The 21648-nt window shown below is 38.9% G+C and overlaps 1 protein-coding gene and 1 long non-coding RNA gene across 15 annotated transcripts in view; one reads left to right on the forward strand and one right to left on the reverse strand.

Moving 5' to 3' along the window:
- Positions 1-8973: 8973 nt before the first annotated feature.
- LOC139827243 (uncharacterized) lies at positions 8974-12849 on the reverse strand. The gene is made up of 3 exons (XR_011737674.1): positions 12818-12849; positions 10181-10303; positions 8974-9086 (listed from the first exon to the last, which is right to left on the reverse strand). It is a non-coding gene; the product is annotated as an uncharacterized lncRNA (long non-coding RNA).
- Positions 12850-14342: 1493 nt separating this feature from the next.
- The window catches only part of LRRFIP2 (LRR binding FLII interacting protein 2), a 55915-nt gene continuing 48609 nt past the window's right edge, over positions 14343-21648 (forward strand). For 5 of the 14 annotated variants that reach the window (XM_065830434.2, XM_065830439.2, XM_065830437.2 and 2 more), the window contains exon 1: positions 14343-14926. The gene's annotated coding sequence lies outside the window, so the exon portion shown is untranslated. The remainder of the gene's footprint in view (positions 14927-21648) is intronic. The other 9 variants (XM_065830445.2, XM_065830447.2, XM_065830446.2 and 6 more) reach the window with 3 other exon arrangements.

The following is a 21648-nucleotide window of genomic DNA, read 5'->3' on the forward strand; positions in this document are numbered from 1 at the left end:
AGGAATTAACTCACTTCAGCATGGGGAAAAGCTGACAGGGATGGCTGCTCTGCACGTTGGGAGGGAAAGGAAGCTCTCTGCTCTTGTTGGAAATTTGTTCAGAGATCACATTTCATGTCACACACTCCTCTCTTTCCAAAAGTACAAAGTGCAAGCTCAGGCACTGAAGACTTCTAAGAAACTGCAATAAACTGGGTCACTAGTTAGGACTGCAGGAGGATGAAAATTATTTTGATTTATTCAGCTGAATGACCACAAGCCATCTTTTTGTGAATGGGAATACAAGACATGGAGAAATTTAAAAGTGAGTGACAGGATTTGATCCTGCAAGAGCCTTGCTTTCCTCAAACAAAAATCTTCATTTTATCACTACCTCATTAAGCAGCATTTCCTTTCTTCTTTCTCTAGAGAAGAGGTGTCAAACTAATTTTCACCAGGGGCCACAGCAGCCTCATGCTTGCTTTCAAAGGGCCGGATGTCATTTTAGGACTGTATAAATGTAACTGCTCCTACATTATCCCTGGTTTAGAGCATTGAAACCTTTCTCCTAACTTCCATTTCACTTCAGTTGTACTGTAAAAGCTCTAGAAGCCACAAAAAGGGAGCCAATGATCCTATAAAACAGCAGATCCTTTACATCAACCGTGATGATAGTCACGAGTTTGGTTTTAAATTAGCTGGCAGCAGACTCTCATTTGAGTACTTTCATTCTTCTGTAATCACAACAAAACAGCAAACAAACAAAAACCTACACACATAAAACCATCAACAACTCTATATGGGCAAGAACCTTATATCTAAAAACAAGAAGAACTTGCTCCTGAAGACAGTTTCTTCATGGCAGAGGAGTGGTCTGGTTTCAAGGAAATCTGGTTTCTATTCCCAGCCTTCCCAGTGCCCTGCTCACCCACACTGGGCAAGCTGTTTTGCATTTCAGTATTTCTATTGGTATTTTAATCGAGAACAGTGATGCTACTCAATTTCCTGCAAACACCTGGTTAGTTTTCCTCTTTGCTTGCCCAGCTGCTGATAGAAAGCTCAAGGGAATGGCTGCTTATTTAGATGGTTTTTAAGAATACTGACATACACATTCATAAGAAACAATTATCTCCCTCTTGGGATTTTTCTGATTCTACGATAATGTTTTCCCCTTAAGCACTGTCATTAAGAAACAGCAAGTGATTTTGCTTAATCATTTTCAGTCAGCAGGGCTAGGAATACAAGCAACGATCTTCAGATACTGAGGTTATTCAGTTGGGAAAAGCTGAAAAACTGATTTAATTTCTGTGATGCCTTTAGCTAAAGTGCGGAACATGTAAAACCACATCACTGGGGATGCTATACCCAGAAGAATTCTCTACTGAGGGAAGTCACTGAGTCATAGCATAACAGATTCTTAAACAGGTATGCTGAAGAACATTTGCAACTATCAAGGTAAATATCTATTTCAAGGAGAATCAGAAAGTATTTTTCCTAATTACAATACTGTATAATTTGATTGTCACTAAGGAAAACATTTACCTTCCTTCTGCAGTATCAAATTCATTAGAATGATGGATGCAGAATACAAAAAACAGTGATTTAGGAATAATCATACTACTTCCCTGCATCACAGTTTCCAGAATCTACAAAGCAGAACAAATACATATTTTTGTTCAGGGATTATGCAAAGCCATGACACATAAAAGCACAAGGACAATAATTGTATGTAGCTAGATATATGGATTAGTGCTGGAATTCAGGACACATAAAGGTTATGAAAGTAACAGATCTCTAAGAACACTCAATCACCAATTTCAGATTAGAAATTTGTCAACATTTAAGATAATATCCTGATAATGACATATTGTTGCGTGAGTATTGTCGTACTCTAAACTCCCTACTACTCTTACTTTTCAAATATTTTGGAGAGAAGTATTTCTCATCCTCCTTAGCTCATTTTTTCTAGCTCCTGGGATTTGCTACAAGGTTTGCCAGCCACTGACTAGGGTGGAATATCAGGCTGAAGAGACCTGAGGGCTCTAGGCATGAAATTCTTTTCATGTCTGACTTACTTCTCAATGACAGGCCCATAGGGCACTTCTACATAAAGAAGAGTGACTTACCTTTCAGTTGAAAATAGAGAATACTTCATCACCTCTGCTGAACTACTACAGGAGCAGAGTTATTCGGTATTGATTTGCATACATCATATCTGGCTTTCCTGAAGTGCTTTAGAAACAAATGCTCAGTAGCTCTGATGCTATGCCCATATAATAAACACAAGTCATTTCACAGGCAAGTCAATTGAGTTTTGGAAAACTGTGGTCTGGAAGACATTCTTACTTGTGTATAAATATAATGAAGCAAGACGCTCCCCTTGTTGTATTCTCATGCTATTTCATCATCCCTAGGAGTTCACCTGTATGTAAGGATGACATGCTGGCACGCTTCCTTTCTGTTATCCCCTCTTGTTTGCAAAGAAATACTGTGAATGCAGAATCTTGAGATGTGAAGCACTCCTTTTTGAGAAAACTATTATTTAAGAGGAAGTGATTACCAAACTGCTCAGAATGCTCCAACTATGTGATTTTGCAATTTCATCTGTCAAGATGCACTATTTCAAATTAAACTCAAATGTAATAGTTGAATTGTTCTCTCTCAGACTTTGCTCACCTTATCATGGCACTTAGATTCCACACTCATTAAGTTTTTCTTTGCTTATTCCATAAAGACCAGAGATATGTGGTTTAGCTTAATAAATACCAAGTACAGCTCACAGCATATTTATGTTTAATTATTAATATAAAATATACCTTCTCAGTTTAATAATATAAAATATTCCTTATTGGATATGTAATATAAAATATTCCTTATTGATTAATGTATTTATTAAAATTGATCACTTGCCTTCTAAATGGCAAAATACTGGTTTTCCAACTACCCCAAATAAACTCTGATGCCTATAATTGAAGTATTACAATGTTACATTTACAGAGGAAAGAAACCACTTCAAATTAAAATATCCCCACAGAACAGTAACAAGTCTTCCCAGAAGTATTTCCTCTGGTAATTGGCTTCAGTCCACCTGGACTTTCCTGTGGCTCTGAAAGCAGAGGGAGTGTTAACCTAAAGTTTGCAATGATGCAGTTCAATTCATAGTAAATGCAATATGAATTCAAACTACTATATCAAGAAAAATCAAGTTGACCTCAATTTATCCTCCAGCACCTCAAACTTCTTTTAGAATAACACCTGGGGGTGATAATACAAAAAAACTGCATTCAGTGTCTTTGGGTCAGATGGAGGTCATAATCTGAAAGTTCAGCTCTAGAAAGATACTAGCCATTTTACAGGTTTGTTTGTTACTACAACATAAAGTGAACCAGCTTGGCATAAAAGAGCAAGACAACCATGTAGTTTATTACTCTGTCCAGCTAAATTAAAGGTTTTCAGGCAATTTGATTATGATTTCCAACTGCCAGGTACTTCTTATAAAACTCAGCAGCAATTTGCTTGCAAAGAAAGAAACTCAATGATGCAAGTCACTGTTAACTAAAGAATTTACAATAAAATTTTTACTCTGTGAATCTTTCATATTAAATGCATGTGATAATACTTACTCACAGAAGTGCTACACTGAATTATTTACCAGAGATGAAGGCCAGACCTTGTGCTCGGGCAGGAGGGTCTGCAGTGGATACTTGGGTTAGAATACACAGAACTCATGAGAACACTGAGATGTCATTCTGTCTCCTACTGGTAGTGACGAGAATAGAGATGAGTTATTTAGTCCTTGATTTCCAAGGATAAAGGGTCATGAACTGTTCTTCTATGATCCTACCTCTACCTTATTCAGTTCATCCCTGTAACTACCCAAAATAGCAAGAAATATTATTTCTACATCATGTAGCTCCCTAAATCTTTGTTGAATTCTTTCTTCAATATAAACTGCCACAATCCAAAGAACTAAGATAATCTTGCAGTTGGGACACTGAGAGAAGAGAAAAAGTGTTGTAAACAGTTAATATTTCATAATTATACTATAAATATGCACACAAATACTTACAAGGAAGGCGTAACTTCCTTTTGGTTCGGTTCAGATACTGTAAAAAAGATAACCCTTCAGTTGCTGTCATAATGCATTAACCATCGTCATGCTATTATGTAATTCTTGTTCAAAGTGTACTCTGTACCGAAAATGTTTCATGCAGTATTTACTCCTCTTCCTCCATGTACTAAAAATTGCTTTCAAGTTCACCTAATTAAGCACAATATGAAGGTTCATACATTCATTAATTTTATTATTTTAAATATATTTCTAGATACTTAATTCTTTATAGTCTAGTGGTCCAAATTTTTGCTAGTCCATTAGGGACAATACTAAGCAAGTAACATGCTGCAGGTAAGATCAAATTTTGTTCTTGCCAACCTCTGCTACAACCTTTTACTTTCTTATGGCTATGAAAAATGACAGACAGTCTCATTGGGTAACATACTGCCCACAAGTCATGTGGGGCTTGGTATCTTGTAGTGTTGTCCATTTAGCATGTGCTTAAGCAGGAGCCACACAGGAAGGTTAAGTACAGGGAGATAACTGTGGGCTATTATGAAATAAACCACTGTGAATGAGGCTGCTTTAGCTTCCGTGGTGTTGGTAATCTAGTGTACACAATGCATACTTATAAAACATTCCCTTAGTGCCATTACCTTGCAGGCTGCAAATCAGCCATGAAGCTATTGAGCGGTTTTGGAAATGAGTTCTCTTACCTAAGCAGCCTGAAATACTTCAGAATCAAGATGGTACTTCTCTGGAGTTCAAAGGAGAAATTGCTGTTTCAGAAGACCTAGTCACCCAAACTGGAAAGGCAGACATCATACAGGTAAACAGAGCAGTTGCTCAACACAAGCCTCAGAGCAAAGAGAACAGTGGTAGACTGCAAACACAATTCATAGCAGAGAGATGAGTACGTGAACAATTTTCGAATCACTCTTTGTCCATAAGTGAATAAAATTTCTGCATTCTAAGTTCAAAGATCTGCACTTTTTGAATGCAGTTTTGTATTTTTTTAGCATTGATTTACATCCAAATAAATCCTGTTGCATCATTCATGCAGAGATGCCCTAAGAAGACAAAAGCAGAAAGCATTAAGTCAAAAGCTGTTACATGGTGCAAAGGAAATAATGAAGGGGGAGAGAGCTCCTTTATGCTTATTTGAGAAGATGACCACTGCAGACAAGAAATTTAACTCCTATGAAGTAAAGTCCATTAATGACAACTAGTAATTTTGCTTCTAGTTAGGAAAACTAATTTCATTTTTGCTGTAGTGGAAGAAATTTGTCGTTTTGTTAATTTAGCCTAAGACTGAACTAAATAAAGTCTAAGACTGCTCAAAGATGAAGACTGGTGAAAGACAGAAACACTAAAAGCATAGAAACCTGAGGTTTGCCTCCAACGTTTCCAGAGATTACAGTTTTTAGGAGGGGAGAGAGAAGAATGTAAATGCTGAATAAGCTTAAAAGGCTTCATGACTCAAATGAAATGTTTTCTTTAAGAATGGGAAACATATCAGGTATGTTAGTCAACACAGAAAATATTTCTAGTCTTTAAAGCACAAACAATAATTGTTTGGTTTTTAACATCATCTTACTGACTGTTGCATTTTAAATACCTAAGTATATTTTTGTTTGTTGACATATTTGGACACAGGGGAAAGCATAAATACTGAAAATATAAACTGTTAACAGGATTTGAAACATGGGACTCAAAATCAGACCCCCCCGGTGCAAGTATAGAAGAGAGAAAGAATCAGAAAATGGCACCACTGCAGAGATAACAGCTCAGTACTGATAAACGAGAGCAGCAGTATTGCCTAACGTAAAGGATACAAGTATCAGGTCTTCAGTACACTAGTGTGTGTGTGTATATATATATATATATATATATATGTATATATATATAAAATAACTTTCACATTGTGATACTGACCTTCCAAACACTTTTATTACAGCAACCTGCAGCAAGAGTATATTCCCTGCCAGTGAGAAGCGGCAAACAGAAGCAGTTTTCATCAGCTGGCCAGGGATAACAGCTTATACTTATGCACCTACTTCTCTCTCTTCTTACCTTCACTAAACCCCTGCAAACTCCACTCCTTTGGCTTCTCTGTGCTAAGCCAAAGAGTTCTCACTCCTGGGTTTTGTGCAGCTGCCTCCTGGTGTGTTGCACCCCCACGCTCGCTGCTGTGGCACCTGGCAGCCCAAATGCTGAGACCTTGTCCAGGCTTTGCACCCTGCCCGGCATGGGCTGGCATCAGAGCTGCTGGGCAAGACACTGCTGTCACTTCCCAGGCTCTGTGTTGGGCTCCAAGCTTTTATTTGTCATTATCAGGAGAATTATTTCAAATTTTAAGCCTCTGGATTTTTTACAAAATCTCCAAGCGAAACTCTCACATTTCTCATTTAAACCTAGCACTGTCAACAGAAGTAAAATAGATTTGTTCAGTTTTGCCCTTTAGTCCTATGTTAAGTTGCCCAAAAATAGAGCCAGTAAGTACAATAGTTGCACTGAAGAATGATGGGTTTAAGTTCAATGTCTTACTTACAACTTTTTTCTTTATCTCAATAATTTCTGTGGTAACTTTTTACAGAACACTTCTCAGTAGCCTTTCTGGCTGCTACTCCTTTAAATGTGACAAATATGAACAAGCACAGCCCTCAAATAACTAATTTGAAATAAGAGGTTTTACTGCTTTTCTTCATCTAGCATAATCTCATCTTTCCTGGGGCTTTTTTTTTTTTTTTTTGAGGAAAAGGTCTGCATGTTTTAACAGTAACAACATCTAGGAAGCTACTTTTTTCCTGTTCTAGGTTATACTCCAGGCATTACTTCTGCTCTTATCAATGACAAACTACAACAAACACAACTATTTTGTAGTTTCAGACAACCACATTTTAGTTGTATCAACTCATATTTTAATGTTTAGATAGCAGTTATGATCATTACTTATGACTGTCAGTCATCATTACTGGTTATGTTTGGTAGCACCTTTTACAAGCGACGGAGCCAAATGTCCTCTCCATAACATACGGAAGTCGATAAACGCAGATGCAGAACTGGTGGTTCTAAAAATGAACGCGGCTGCCTTGCTTACAAGGAATTGAGAGCTGTGGTATTTCTCCCAGGAAACAGGCAAAGCTTGAAAAGTCAGCACACATGTCACTTGTGCTGGTCAGGTGACTATTTAAATTTTTTCTCAAAGGTTTTGAGGTAAAGCAAACATGGAGAGGTAGGAGAATATTGTGACATCTTCAGTGAAGGACCAACCTAACAGCATGAAATGGTTATTTAAATAATTGTCATCAGATGCTGCAAACTGTTTGAGATTCCATTTAGCCTAGTTTTAATACTTAATTTATCAGTATATGATGTTCTGGTTTATACATATTGTATGTATGTGTATTTTACATATATATAAATAAAAGTTAAATTTTCTGTTGATGATTTGAAGGATTAATAAATTGGTGGATTAACCCATTCTATTTTCATTAATAAATCCTAAAAGTATTTGTTTTCAGCTGTAAGTAATTAATCTGATGTCTATACAAAGTTGCAAAACTAAGTTGTTGCATAAAAGATTAGGTATGGTTCAAAGTACAGCTTCACTCTGAAAAATTACTGTAAAAACAGTATGAAAAAAACCATATTTTTGTGCCTTGGTTCTGACACCAGATAAGATTTTTGTAGCCATGTAGAGAGTTCGGGATTTTTTTGGGGGGGAAAAAGGGATTCACCATCTTGGCCCCAAATTGCCAGGCTCACAAACCCAATCTTGGCTCCTATAGTCACCACCCAGTGCTATTTCTTGCTCATGTCTCACTTCCTGCAACAAAAGTTCTCCCTGCCAAACAGTGTCCTCATTACAGTTGTGTAATCCCATTTTTTAAAAGTGATGCCCTCACTGACACCTGTGCAAGCTGAGCTGAAGTTGCGTAAGTAACCAATTGGCTCCCTTAACTGGATGCTAATAAACAAGTCTGCACAAGAAACTATAATCCAGTTTGTGTGTGCGCTCTCTTTTTTAGCTGAGCTGGTCAGAATAGTTAATAAGTGTACAAAATATTCAGGCATGAATCATCACAAAAGTTACTGGATCTCCTTTCAAATGCTACAGAAATTTTGAGCAAGACTTTGGTGTCACTTTTCAGAATTCAATCACGCCTGGAAGTACACTTGCCCAGTATATATTTAGAGTGATATCTGCTTGCTTTTATACTGCTTTTATATTTGCTCAGCCTAGAAACAGCATCTTGCATCATCTATAGCTTTGTTTACACTGTTTCAATCAGTTTGACTTCTGCTAACACAATTCAGGAAGTCTCATAGAGTTGCATAGATATCATGCGTAAGTGTAATTTAGGACATCCCTTAATCGAGATTATTTGCATGAGTGTCTTAAAAAACCCTGAAAAGGCAAACCAAAAACTTAGAAATCACATACAATCTTTTCTTGTTCATTTATCAAATACAGAATTCAACAATGTTAAGGGTTTTTTTTTAGATCAAGACTGCACAATACATGCAGAAACGTAAATACTTGTTTTTTACTCTTAGGTCACAAAGGTTGAGCTGCTATAACCCTCAGAAGATTCAACATGAAGTACATGTAGAGATACATTTGCTACAAAATCTAAGTAATTCTATGTTCAAGCTCTAAAATGCAATGTACATTTAAAGGAATATTATAAATTTAATTTATGTTTGGGGTTAATTTTTATATTTTCAAATTATACATCCACTTTTCAATTTGGCCATTTCTAGCATTACAAATAGACATCTGGAGTCTTGTAGTAGCTTCGCTTTCTAGCTGAATAAAAGATCCACATACTGTCACAAGAAAGACTGAAAAGGGATATGGTAATCCTGTATGAAGTAAATTATTAAATTCAAGACAAATGTCAACAGGTTTGATTTTACAGATGAGTAAGACCCTGTTTAAAACGTATTTTATTTAGATGAACTAAGTATTATGAACATTCTGTGAACTTTTCACATTTTTCTTCTTCCTCATTTTCTAGTGGTTGAATTCCATTAGCATAGCATTTCTCTACAAAATAAAGAATATGAACTTCATTAAAAAAAACAAAAAGGTAGTATGATAGTCCTAAAATTTCAAGCATTTGAGTTACTACCTGCTCTATGATCTGGCAAAGCTAGTTTTGCTTTAGATCTTGAGTGCATGTACCTTATAGACAAATATTACTTAATTCCCAGTCTTCTGATTTTTAGTTCAGTAAGTGGAGTTATTAAACACAATCTGCTTGATCTGAATGGGCTGCTCCACTCAACTGCCATTTACCAATGCACCAGTGTCTTCTCAGGGGCTGCAAAGAAACTGGACCAAAAGTGATGCTGATGAATTCTACAGAGATACAAAGTTACCATTGACTGTCTTCTGTGAGCAATATCTCCAAAGTAAAGGGAAGTTCAGAGCCTGACATTTGAAATTTAAATTTCAGTGTCCTTTTGCTTCCCCAGTTTAACAGCACTTGTATGGAGGAAACATCCACCTTCGCTTTTATATAATGATGCAAATCAATGTCAGACATATAATACATCAACGGAGAAGTGCAGTGCAGCAGCGAGCAGCAGACAGGCTCAACACTGATGGAAAAGCACCTCTCTCAGTTTGGCTTTCAGTTATTCCATTTGATTGGGTTTTTTAAAATACATTAGACAGAGGGTCAAGTTTGTTACTGGAGAAAATGAGATGGAAGGTCATTGAAAGCTGGTTTTGCTATACAGAGAATCTGTGCACTTGAGATTTTGAAGAGAATTACGAAGGAGTAGTACCTTCAGGAAGCAAAAATAAATAAGCATTTTTTTCCATTATATTTTCTAAAGAAGACAAAAAATCATAGTAGGTGTGTCTTAGTTATATTAATAATTTGTTCACTTCTGCATACCTAGTGGAAACACTGTAGTAGGTGATGATAATTTTGGGTAAGGGGATATCAGGCATAGGAGAGTTCTGATAAAGGCCCATTAGGTTTTAGTGTGTTATAAAATCTAAATGTACTGAAAAGTCATATTTAAACTTTACAGTCTAATGACATTTCTATATAAAAATATAAAGGGTGTCAGAAAGGTGACTAAGAAAAACATACGAGTATGTACTAAAAGATCCCCGTGTTTACTCACTTGTGCTTAATATAGACACTGCTCGTTAGTTCTGCAAACTCAACACAACTGTAGAAGAGTGAGGTGATTTCCTCCTTGCGGCTTGTGTGTCATCACTAAAATCAACCAGCATTTCCACAATCTCTTTTGGGGGACATATAACACACACAAAATAGGTCATGACTTCAGATTGAGTTTTCAAGAATTATATTCAGCATAGGAAATTGTCAATATTTCTATCTATATCAAACAGAACACAGAGACATTTAGAAGTACATCTATCAAGTATGTAAGCATGACGATACTTGAATCTCTAGTTGTTTTTACAATGGAATAATGATTAAAAGCTCTATATGAAAAACAAATACACTGCTATGTATAATATAAAAACCTTCAAATGTTAAAGTTACACCTTATTTTTTAAATTATTTTTTTTCAGACTATAGCTTCACTTCCTTAAAAAAAAGCTTCTTACAAAATCTCAGTCCACAAACCTTGTTAAGATATTTCATAATTTATTTACAACTAAATGGGATCAATCCAAATAGTACCAGTATCTTCCCCCTATTTCTTATTCAACAAGCTGATCTTTGGACACTGTTCAGAGCACGATAGTGCTCAAAATTTTACTGTACAAAAATTAATACTAATCTATAGCAAATACAAAAATATTCCTATGAACACACTCTAAACATAAACCACAATATTTTATTGCTTACATTATTTCTAAAAGACTCAAATAAAATAAAAATACCTGACCAAAACAGTGAAAATAAATACCTAGAAAGCAGAGAGCATTCTCTTTTCAATTGTTTGGTGAATTAACATATCTGTGTTAAAACAGATGTTTTCCACAAAAGAGTGCATTTACTTGGAAATGTAGATTTCTGGGAACCCACCCACAGCTATTCAACACAGTCCAACCCTTTCCCTGCTGAGGATGCAACAGATCTGAACCAGGAAAACTCATATAATTTTACTGCTGGAAAACACCAGAAAGATTTGTAGGTGCTAATCCCTGTAAAAATACGTTGTATATGCATATTTCCTACTGTGCCCTATGGATTTTTGCACTACTAAAAGTAAATTAGGTGAAGAAGAAAACTAAATCTCACTGATTCTGCAGTTACTTAGCACTACCAGAAACCTCCTAGCCTAGATTAACCTCTACAACAACAGCTGTGAAATGTGCATATCCCTACAAAAAACAACCAGGAATCCTGAATGCTTGTTTTTTTTCCACTACTTGGTAAACATCATATGGATCCAAAAACATTATAGAAGAAGCCAGATAATAGTCAGTACTTCAATGAATTCTACGAAATATTTAAGAATTTTGTGATTACATTCAGCAGACAGTCTGCATGCATTCTGTCTTACAACCATTTCAAATATTCTCTTTAAATTGTGTCACATCATTTAGATCTAAGATTAAGATTTAAGTGATGCAACCCTTTACTTATTGCTTTGGGTGTAACTGAAAATTAACATTATTTTGAATAATGACAAGTGCTTCAACAGAGCTGGTACTGAATAATTTTAAAGATCTTTTTACTCTGCCACAGGATTGCCCAGTGTCTGTTTAGGGATTAAACTGGACTATAATCCTACATATGTGCCATCACTATTACATTCTTAACCAGAAACTGCAATAATCATGAAACAAAAGCTTCACGGGAAGATTAGACATGCTAACCAGAGGAGGAGGAGGAAGGGGAAAATATTTAAAACTGCACAAATACAAACATTACACAGGAAAACACCTTTTTCTGTAAACTCTTTCATCTAAGCTGTTTCAGTGACAAAATCTCTTTAAAATTGCACACAAATTATTGCAGAAGTTGATATTGTTGAAAGTGTTCCCTATAACTGACTTACAGGTTCACCCTAGATATACTTCCTTAGGTGACCATCACTCTAAAAAGAACTAAGATTTTACCCATGGAATGTCTCAACTGAGCAAAACAGCTTTAGAGAGAGCTTTCCAGAGAAAAGGGAAAGGAGAGAGTAAATCAGCAGGTTCAATTACTTATGACAAGCAACCTATACTAATCTACCACCTAGCAAGAAAACAGTGAGGAGAAAATACAAAATACAAATACGAAGTGATCATTCATTCATTCATTCATTTATTTATTTATTTTTAGCAGAAACCCATTATTATCAGAGCAGGCTTTATACTAGCTTCAATAAGAATTTGTTCAAGGCAGATTCATAAATTATTTTACGTTTTGTAACTGCAGCCATTTTACAGCAAAAGTTCTAACATAACTTTCATTTTCTGGCTTCTAATTAGAGGTTTATAATGAAACCGTATATAGCTTGACTGTTTAACTACTCATTAATGATGCTGAACTCAGAATTGCTACTGTGACATCCTGTACCACTGCCTGCAGTAACTGCACTGTGTATTCGCTGCACTGTGCACCGCTTTTCAGTCAAGTAAACAATTGCTCTTTCAAGCCACAAAAATGCATGTCTGCTCTCAAGGAGACATGTGTTTTGCTGCATCATTAAAGAAAAATTTGCAGCCTATGATACCAAAAGACTAAATGTATGCAGATATCAACACTTCATTGAAGAAAAATGTACAAACAACCAAAAACATTTTTACCTTCTACATAGCAATATATTAACAGAGAATCATCCCACACAGACCTGGGACATCCTACGTTTCAGAAGATTCCACCAGCTTGACCAAACCAAAGTGACCTGAGATGTTTTCAACGAAGACACTCCAAAAAGCCCAGAAAAATCAGCAGGTGGGTCCTTCTGTAAGAATAAACTTCAAATAAAAATGTAGTTTTTAAGCCAGTAATTTTGTTAGGTCTTTCCTACTGCTGTTCCATGAGAAACTTCCTGCTTCATCTCCCTGCGGTGAGATCATCATCTATTACTACAGAAGATAACTCGCTGTTAAAAATAAGCACAGTGAGGCTATGCTGTATGATCAACTGAGGAAAGAGACTGAGAAGGTATAGAGTTTCTCAAAGTTATAAAATACTAATAAAACTCAAGGAAGCTGTTTTACACCTACTGTAACACACTAAATTCACATGCAAACCCCTTTTTCTTTATGCACATTCACTTGAGCTTATTTTAGTGAGACAACATTTGACCTCTGCCGAGGGCTCTGGTGAATGTTCTTGTGTCCTACCACTAGGTTTGCCATTCTAACAGTGCTTTTTCATTCCCAGGTGAGTTCTAACATACGAAACACTATTTCCTCCATCTCTGTGTTCTTACAGACACCCTCCACATACTGACAGAGGTGTTGAAAAGCAAATAACTACAGATCTGATCCCAAGTCGATTTCGCAGCAGTCTTAGCAATACTTTTATGAATGCAAGCTGGCTCTTTGTGCATAAATTAGAATATAACCAACAGTATAGCGATTTCTTTATTTTCTATATGTTATCCTTCGGGACTCTGATGCTTGCTTGTATTTAAATCCTGATAGTACAGAAGTCTGGTCGCGCTTGGGCCAGTGTAAGATAAGGTGTAAATGCTTGCCGAGGATTTTTACCCACAAACCCTGCCTGGCACCCATCCAGGTGAATCTGAGGCACTCGTGTGGCGTGCCAGATCAGAGCGGTGGCAGCAGGAGGCGGCCGGGTCGGGGCCGAAGCGAATCGGCGGTGCCCGCGGGCTTCGGTTCCTCAGAGGCGGCTGCGGGCTCCCAAGGCTTCGGCTTTGGGCCGTTCCATGGGGAACACCACTCTATTAAAAAAAATATATTAAAAAAAAAAAAAAAAAAAAAAGACGAACCCCGACTAAAATGTAGAAGCAAACATAAAGGAGAAGGTCGCAGACCTACCTCTCCCCGCCACGGGGGTGAGTCAGCCGGCCTGCCCGGTGATAAGGGGGGGCCGAGGCATAGAGCTGAGCGCCGCTGCCCTCCCCACCGCAGGACACGGCTCCCCCTCCTTTCTCCGCCTGCTGAGGAAAAGAGAAACGGGGGGAAAGGAGGACACGTCTCCTCCAGCAGCACGTTTAACGCTGACTGCTGCCTCGCCGCCCCTGAGCGCAAAGGGCGCCTCAGGACACAAACACCCGCCCCCGAGCGCCGGCTGCCCGAGACCCCGCCAGGGCCGCCGCCCCGCCCGCCCGCTCTGCGCATGTGCCCGCACCGCTCGGTCCCCCCTCCCTGTTTCTTGGCGGGTGCGGCGCCTGCGCCGTTCCCCTCGCCGGCCTGTGTAAGGGGCTGGGGCGGGGTGGTTGCACGCTGGCCTCGGCGGCAGCGTGGGTCAGGCACTGCTCTCGCAGCGGCTGCTGGCCGCACTCCCTCCCTTTTATCCGTCTCCCACCCGCGGGACTCTGCGGGTGCTTTGCCATTAGCCGTTGTCTCCTACGCGGCTTCTCGGTGTGGCCGTAACCGCCCGGCATTGAAGGGGAGGAGGCAAGAACGCGGGGCGGGGAAGAGGGCGGCCTGGAGCGGTACGGCTCGTCTTTGCCCAAAGCTCCGGTTCCCGCGGCCCCTCACGGGGAAGGGGTGGGTGAGGGGTACGGAGAGGTGAAGGAAGGCAGCAGTTGCCTTGTTGCGGTCCCTGGACGGTCCGTGCCCGGCGGGCATTCGCGCTCGCCCTGGGGCGGCTTCTGTTCCTTGGACTCTGGGCGTGGGGAGTGAGGGAAGGAAGGAGCCTGAGTCGGTTCCGGGACCCACCAGCCCCTCACAGCCGTGGAAGCGGGGGACAGGAGAGAGAAACACCCCCCCCCCCGCCCCGTCCCTATTAAGGCGCTCCGGTACTGCAACAGGCTGGCCCGCAGGTAAGGCTCCCTGGGGCCCGGGTAAGAACAGGGTGAGGGCCGGGAGGAGGAGGGGACGGGGGAGGGTGTCATACACACACAAACCCGGGTGGGGAGCGGGGTGAGAACCCGGTTCTTCGGGTTTAGAGAAGTGGGGAGGGCATGACGGCTCAGCCGGGACTCCCTCGTCAAGAAGGTGAACCGAAAGGAAAACAATAAGGGCGGCAGCCGGGGGCGGTGATGCGCGGTCCCCTGTCCCTGTCAGACCCACTGCGAGCGGGCCAGGGGAAGCCCGGTCGGCCCGAGCTCTTCCGGTGGGCTCGATCCCTCAGCCCCGGTCGGCAGGCCTGTGGGAACGTGCGGTTCGCGCCTCGGTGCTGAGGGGAAACGTCTGAGTGATGGCGGGGGGAGAGGAGAAAGACAGAGAAAGGAAGATGTCCTGAAATCACAGCTGTGTGTGTGTTTCGGCCCCGTTCTCTCCCGCACTTCTCGCAGCACTTTACCGCAGCCTCGCTGTTCCCCGGGGCGGCAGGGCGTGCCCTGCGCAGGGACTCGCCGTGCGGTTCTGACAGCCTTTCTGATGCCTAGTCGGGCTTTTTAAAAAAAAATAAAAATCAGGCCACGTTTATTTATATTTAGTATGCCCCGCTGCTATAATTGCAAAGAGACTGAGAGATAAGAGAGATGAGCACGTTAATGAGTTTGGAAGGAGTCTGATAGCAGCTCTGAGTCATTTCCAGTTTGAATCCTAGCATGATACTCTGAAGGGCAGCTTTATGTGTTTCACCGATAATAAAAACGTTTTATCTCATCAGTGTTTATAAATCTCATCAATGTTTATAAATATCTCAAGGGTGGGTGTCAAGAGGATAGAACCAGACTCTTTTCAGTGCTGCCCAATGATAACATAAGGGCCAACAGGCACAGAATGAAGCACAGGAGGTTCCATCTAAATATAAGGAAAAACTTCTTTACTTTGAGAGTGCCAGAGCACTGGAACAGGCTGCCCAGAGAGGTTGTAGAGTCTCCTTCTCTGGAGACATTCAAAACCCACCTGGACACCTTCCTGTGTGATCTACTCTAGGTGAACCTGCCTTAGCATGTGGATTGGACTAGATGATCTCCAAAGGTCCCTTCCAACTCCAACCATTCTGTAATTCTGTGAAGTGGTCCTACATTGTTTCTATGATCTACACAGTGACTCCTTCATTTTAGAGAGACCTGCAGATGTTTTTGTCCTGAAATGAGGAAAGCCTAGGACCAGTTTTATCCCTTTAAAGTACCAATGCTATCATCAAACATCTTTGGAGATGTGTGGGAGTTTTTGTTACAAATTCACTGTGAGATTAAATCAACACTTGTCTGGTGAGTTCTTCAAACATTCATTGTGTCTTGACTGCAAAGTGGTGTAATTATGTATTGGGGCCCAGAAACAGTTATCTTCTTAATATACATCTGATTCTTTGTTTAATGTAATTGCTTAGCGATGATGTAAGAACAGATGAAAGGTGCTCTAGCTGTACAAAATAGTTTGACGTACATGACATGCTTTTTCCATTGCTGTGTGTTACTTGGGCTTGGAGGTGTTTACCTTAGAGTATGGAGTCAGTCTTACCTGAACTGAATTCCTGGCTGTAGCTGAGAACTTCTGAATAGAAGACAGTTGCGTGAAATAGCTGAAGTGTAAGCTTGTAGCCCTGTACATCAGTATTTCTGGTGAACTGACTCCAAAGGAGCGTAATTTTTCTGTTTGTAATGACTCTTGTTGTCTTGGAAGATGACGTTGTACTTTAGCATGTTAACTTTTAGAAAGTGCTGTTTAAATTGAACTCCAGCTAGTGAGCATCTGTAGAACATGTGAAGGTCTGGACTTTCACGTAGCACACAAGTTGTCATGTGCTTATACCCAAAAAACATAGGTTGGTATCATATATAATTTAATACCTCTGGTACATAATGCCAGCAGAGGATTAGAAATCAGTAACAGATTTGATACTGTGGTGTTGTTTGTGTTTTTAAGATCCTGCTGTGAAGGTGTGTGGTGATATGATAGTTATGGGTCAGTACAGTCTGGTAGTATTACGAAAAATGGTGAGAGATACTTTCTGAAAAAGTAATCCAAATTTATTACCTTGAATGTCTGGAAACTAGGTAACATGGAAATGTATGTAATGGACAATTTGTGTTTATACATTATGTGTCCTTGAAAATAGGTTATGTAAATAGTGCTGTTAGCTTGTGAAGATTATGAAGTTTGTGTGTTTGGTTTTTTAAATTTATTTTTGGATTAGGCATGCACACTTAGAGCTGCTTTAAGGGAAGAGGTGAAGGGGCACCTCCCAAAGGGCCAGGTGGAAGCAAGTCTTTCTAAGCCTAGCAGCCTGCTACCTCAGCAGAGGGATAGTCAGCAGGAGTCATGTCAGCTGATTGCAGAAGCAGCAGGTGGAGGAGGCTCTAAGGGGTACTCAGGAGAATTTGTCCTGCTTGCTTTTCTTCGTTGTACTGTAACTGTAGCAGTAGCAGAAAAGAGTGTAGGAGTGTATTAAATTGGTAATGGAAAAATATCCTAAATAGTTGCAGCTTATTACTGAATGTGGGTTGTTACCATGGGGCTCTCTGTTTGTTTCATTAAAAAATGGAGCCTCAATATAGTAGCAGTGTTTTGTTTGGTTGTGTGGTTGGTTTTTTTTTTTTTTTTGAGTTATGCATCATTCTTTTGCAAAATGACAGAAAAAGCTGACAGTGTAAGAAAAGATGCTTGTTTCATTTTAGAATAAACACTTATGGAAGATTCTTCTGACTTTTTTTATTGTGCATTCCTGTCATTTTTCACAGTGCTCATTATAGTACTGTCATTTCCTCATATTTTAAAATCACATTTGATTTCTTACTTTCTTCTTGGATCTTCATCATTTATGGTAGCACTGATTATAGAAAAGTTCAGTTGTGTTACACCTCTAGATGCTTTATGTTGTGCCTTGAGAGATCCCCTGGTGAGTGACCATTGTAAGAGCTTTGCAGATGCTACTTGTCACTGATGGTAATATCCTGTGTGTAGTGCTTTATTTTGTGGAGTAATGGTATTTCCAAGTGCATCTGTTAGCAGCTGACAGGCAGAAAACTCATACTTCATAAAATAAGTGCCACTGCTTGAAGTTTCATCACTGCGTGATGTCTGGGAATGGTGGTAATTTGTGAAGACTGATGAAGGTCACCAAAGATAGTTTAATGGGTCTGGAGGTGCCTGGTAGTTTTAGAGGGCTGTAGGATATGTCAGTATAGTTGCTATCTTGCATTGCTTTAAGTTTACCAACAGTAACCAAGTGTGGTTACACTTTGCGGTTCCATCAGGCAACACTTTGCAGATGGCATGATGGCTTTTTGATTGTCTTAACTGGTGACTTTCTGTTCATCTATAGCTTCATAACACCAACAAACTGAAGGATTTCAACCATATCTAAGGAGCTGTCATTCTATTGCGAAACACCATGAACTCATAAGGAGTTGTATTTCTTGGATTTTCAAATGGCAAATAAGCTGCAAGCATGCTGCTTTAAAGGGGTAGATTGTACAGTTGTCAACTTGTACTGGACTCACTGTTAGCTATCCAAAGAGTAACTTTTTCTTTCTCGAGGAAGCTGACAGGAGGTTGTCTGCTCAGAGCAGAAACTTTGTGCCAACGGTTTTTGAAGTGGGCCATGATTAGAGATGAACAGGTTTTTTTTACAAATGGAAACACTATTCATGAGCTGGAATAACTTTGCCTCCATCATAGTAGTAAGCACTATAATCTTTCGGCAGACAGTAATTATATGCTTCTCTCAGTCTCTGCTTTTTCCCTTTAGTGTTAGGCTCTTTTACTCATATGAGCAGCTCCTTTTTGCAGTAGTTCTAGCTTCAGTTACTCTTATTCTGAATGAAAATTCTAAATGAGTACTTAAAACTATTGCATTAAAACCATATTTATTTCCTTCTGACACTCTACACACACTCTTCTGTTGGGTCATGTTCACCCTGTGATCATGTAGCTCCTTTTCTTAGGTGTTTTTTGCACCCATGGACAGTCATACTAATTCCAAAAAGCATACCCTCATATAGGGGCATTCTTCTGGGGAACACACTTATGTTAATCTTGTATAATTTTAACTCAAGTAAAGTAATATATTTTTAGTCTATGTCCTATTATTTCTGTCTCTTCTTTAGAGTTTGCTTTGACAAAACACTGAAGGTTAGGTAGATAAGACTGTGACTTCCCATGTCATTCTTTCTGCTCTTTCTCAAATATGAATGCTTCTTCTGCTGTTTTGCAATATTAATACCTCTGGCTTGTTTGTAGCTTTGTGTTGCTAGAGCTGCAGTTTCATGAGACAGTTCTTTAAAATTGCTAGGTTGAGTTTTCCACTGTTCTTCTGAGCACATTCATTTTTAGAACTTTGCTTTAATTGTGGTTATGGTAGCTTCCATGCCTTAACGCATCAGCAGTATTTATTTCTTGAAGATCAAGTGTTCATTTAACTTACAAAGTATATTTAGGTTCTTTAATTTCAGCTTCATCATAATTGCATAGCACTCCTGCTTCTTAGATCTTTCTTTTTAGTTAGATATTTGGAAAAGCTTTTGCTCTTTGTAGTGTGTTTCACAAGTGTATTTTTTAGTATATTTAACATTTGTGGAACTGTCGAACATCAAAATAAACTACTACTGTTGGCTTTATCAGCAACCTGTGATTGGTTTGCTGGTGAGGAATGGGTTTTTTATCCTGCTTCTTAAATTCATTCTCCTTTTTCATTAATATGTTTCTAACATTATTTGTCCAAGTAACCTTTCTTCAGATTTTTTCCGTTAGATTTTTAGACTGTTTGATTTCAAGAAATTCCAGCCTTCCTCTGTGTTAATGTTCCCCTATCCCACTGGCTTAATTGCCTTTTTTTTTTTTTTTTCCTAATGAATCAAAGAATTTAGCCACTAATTTAAATTGAATTGGCTTATAACTGAAATTGATGACACTGAGTGTTGGTACATATTTTATAAGATCTTTGGGTTTTGTTGAGAAAGTGCTTAGCGCTATGTTTTGTTTGTTAAGAGACAGATAAAATTTTGTGATGAACCTAGGTATTTATGTACTCTAATACTGTGAAATTACATTCAGGTGATACTTTGTAATTAATAACTTCCTAGTAGTATTAATCTGTCTTATCACATGTCAAAGATATCAGTTTCCAGCAGCAGGGGCAGTTAGCACTGTTGTAGTATTCTATAGAACCTCCTTTATGGTCTACTTGATTCAGATATTTAAAAGTCCGTAGCAGATAAAAACACTAACTTTGCAAGTGGACAAGTGAAACTGCAAGAAATTTTGCCTGGGATAAAATGTGGAATTCCTTCTCAGAGTTAAAAGAATTTGCATATTTAAAGAAATAAACTGCTGGTTTGTGGCTTTAGACTTGAAATGTAGAGGCTGCTGGCTTATTTTCCAGTATTGATTGAGAAACTGAGGCTGGTTCTAGAGCAGGGCTGTGCTTTTCTGTTGTTGGATCAAATATACAGAGATTGTCTTTACACAGTTCAGTTTTAATTATCTTGTAGTCTTACTTGAAAGAGAAAAGGAGAGTTTCAGTCTGTCTATTTATAGCCTGTTCACACTGCAGTATCTGAACGCCTTGCATGGGTGTGATGCCAAATCCACTGGCACAGACCCAGGCATCAGAACAGGTGGTGCCATTGAAGGTGGTGAGTGACAGGGCCTTAAATTGTAATTCAGCTTCTGTTTTATGTAAGACGGGTGACGTTTTTTTCTAGGAAGCCCAAAGAAACAAAAGAAACCTTTAGTCAGAAGATAATAGAAGAGTAGACAACAGAGCATGGGGAAGAGATAAAATTTATATATGCCTAAAGTGACAATGAATGAGAGGGAACTTGAGGGATTTCCTTACAGGCTTTTTGGTTTGTTTGGGGACTTTAGACACTTCATTTTTTTGGAATGAAATGCAGCAGGATGTCACTTAATCAGTTGTATAATACAACCTGTAACCCAGCCTACAGTAAGAAATAAACATGTAATGGATGTGACACAGGAATTCTGAACAGTAAATGCAGCAGATTATAGTGTACTTTCCTTTTATTATCTTTAGGAAGGCCAGTATAACAAACCGTTCTTTGTGTGGTTGCGTTTTGGTTTCAGGTTCTCTTTTGTTATTTTCTGCGAAAATTCTAATCTTACAGCATATATTAAATTCTTCATAACATGCGGTGAAATAATTTTCCCCATAATTAGCAAGCTATGGAAGTCAGGACATTCTATGATTCTGTGAAAACTAAGAGGATATTTTATGCGTTATTCTGGATGTGTGATGCTAGCATGTTTCTTTCTTCATTTCCCAAATTAGAAATCTTGTTAGGCGAAATAATCTTTGTCAAGAAACATTGTGTAAATAAGCCCCATCTGCCTGCTTGGATGCTTTGGAAAGTTTCTGTCTGCTGAATTTTTCTTTTCTGTTTTAGAGAGAGCTCTAATGAATGTGTAAGTTTAATTCTGGAACTCATTGTTGAAATGAGTTTTCTTCAAGTCCATAAAATTATATGGATACTTATTTTTAGGAGTTGTGAAAAGTGACAGGGTGTTTAAGTATCTTCATTGAGCTAGGAACAGTTCACAGTTGTGTGTAATCTGGAAGCTGTAGATTCTGTTCAGTAGAAAAACTTCACTGTATGTGCACCTTGTAGGATGCAGTGATGTTCTGTAA

The sequence above is a fragment of the Patagioenas fasciata genome, chromosome 2 (assembly GCF_037038585.1).
Source record: "Patagioenas fasciata isolate bPatFas1 chromosome 2, bPatFas1.hap1, whole genome shotgun sequence".
Lineage (NCBI taxonomy): Eukaryota > Metazoa > Chordata > Aves > Columbiformes > Columbidae > Patagioenas > Patagioenas fasciata.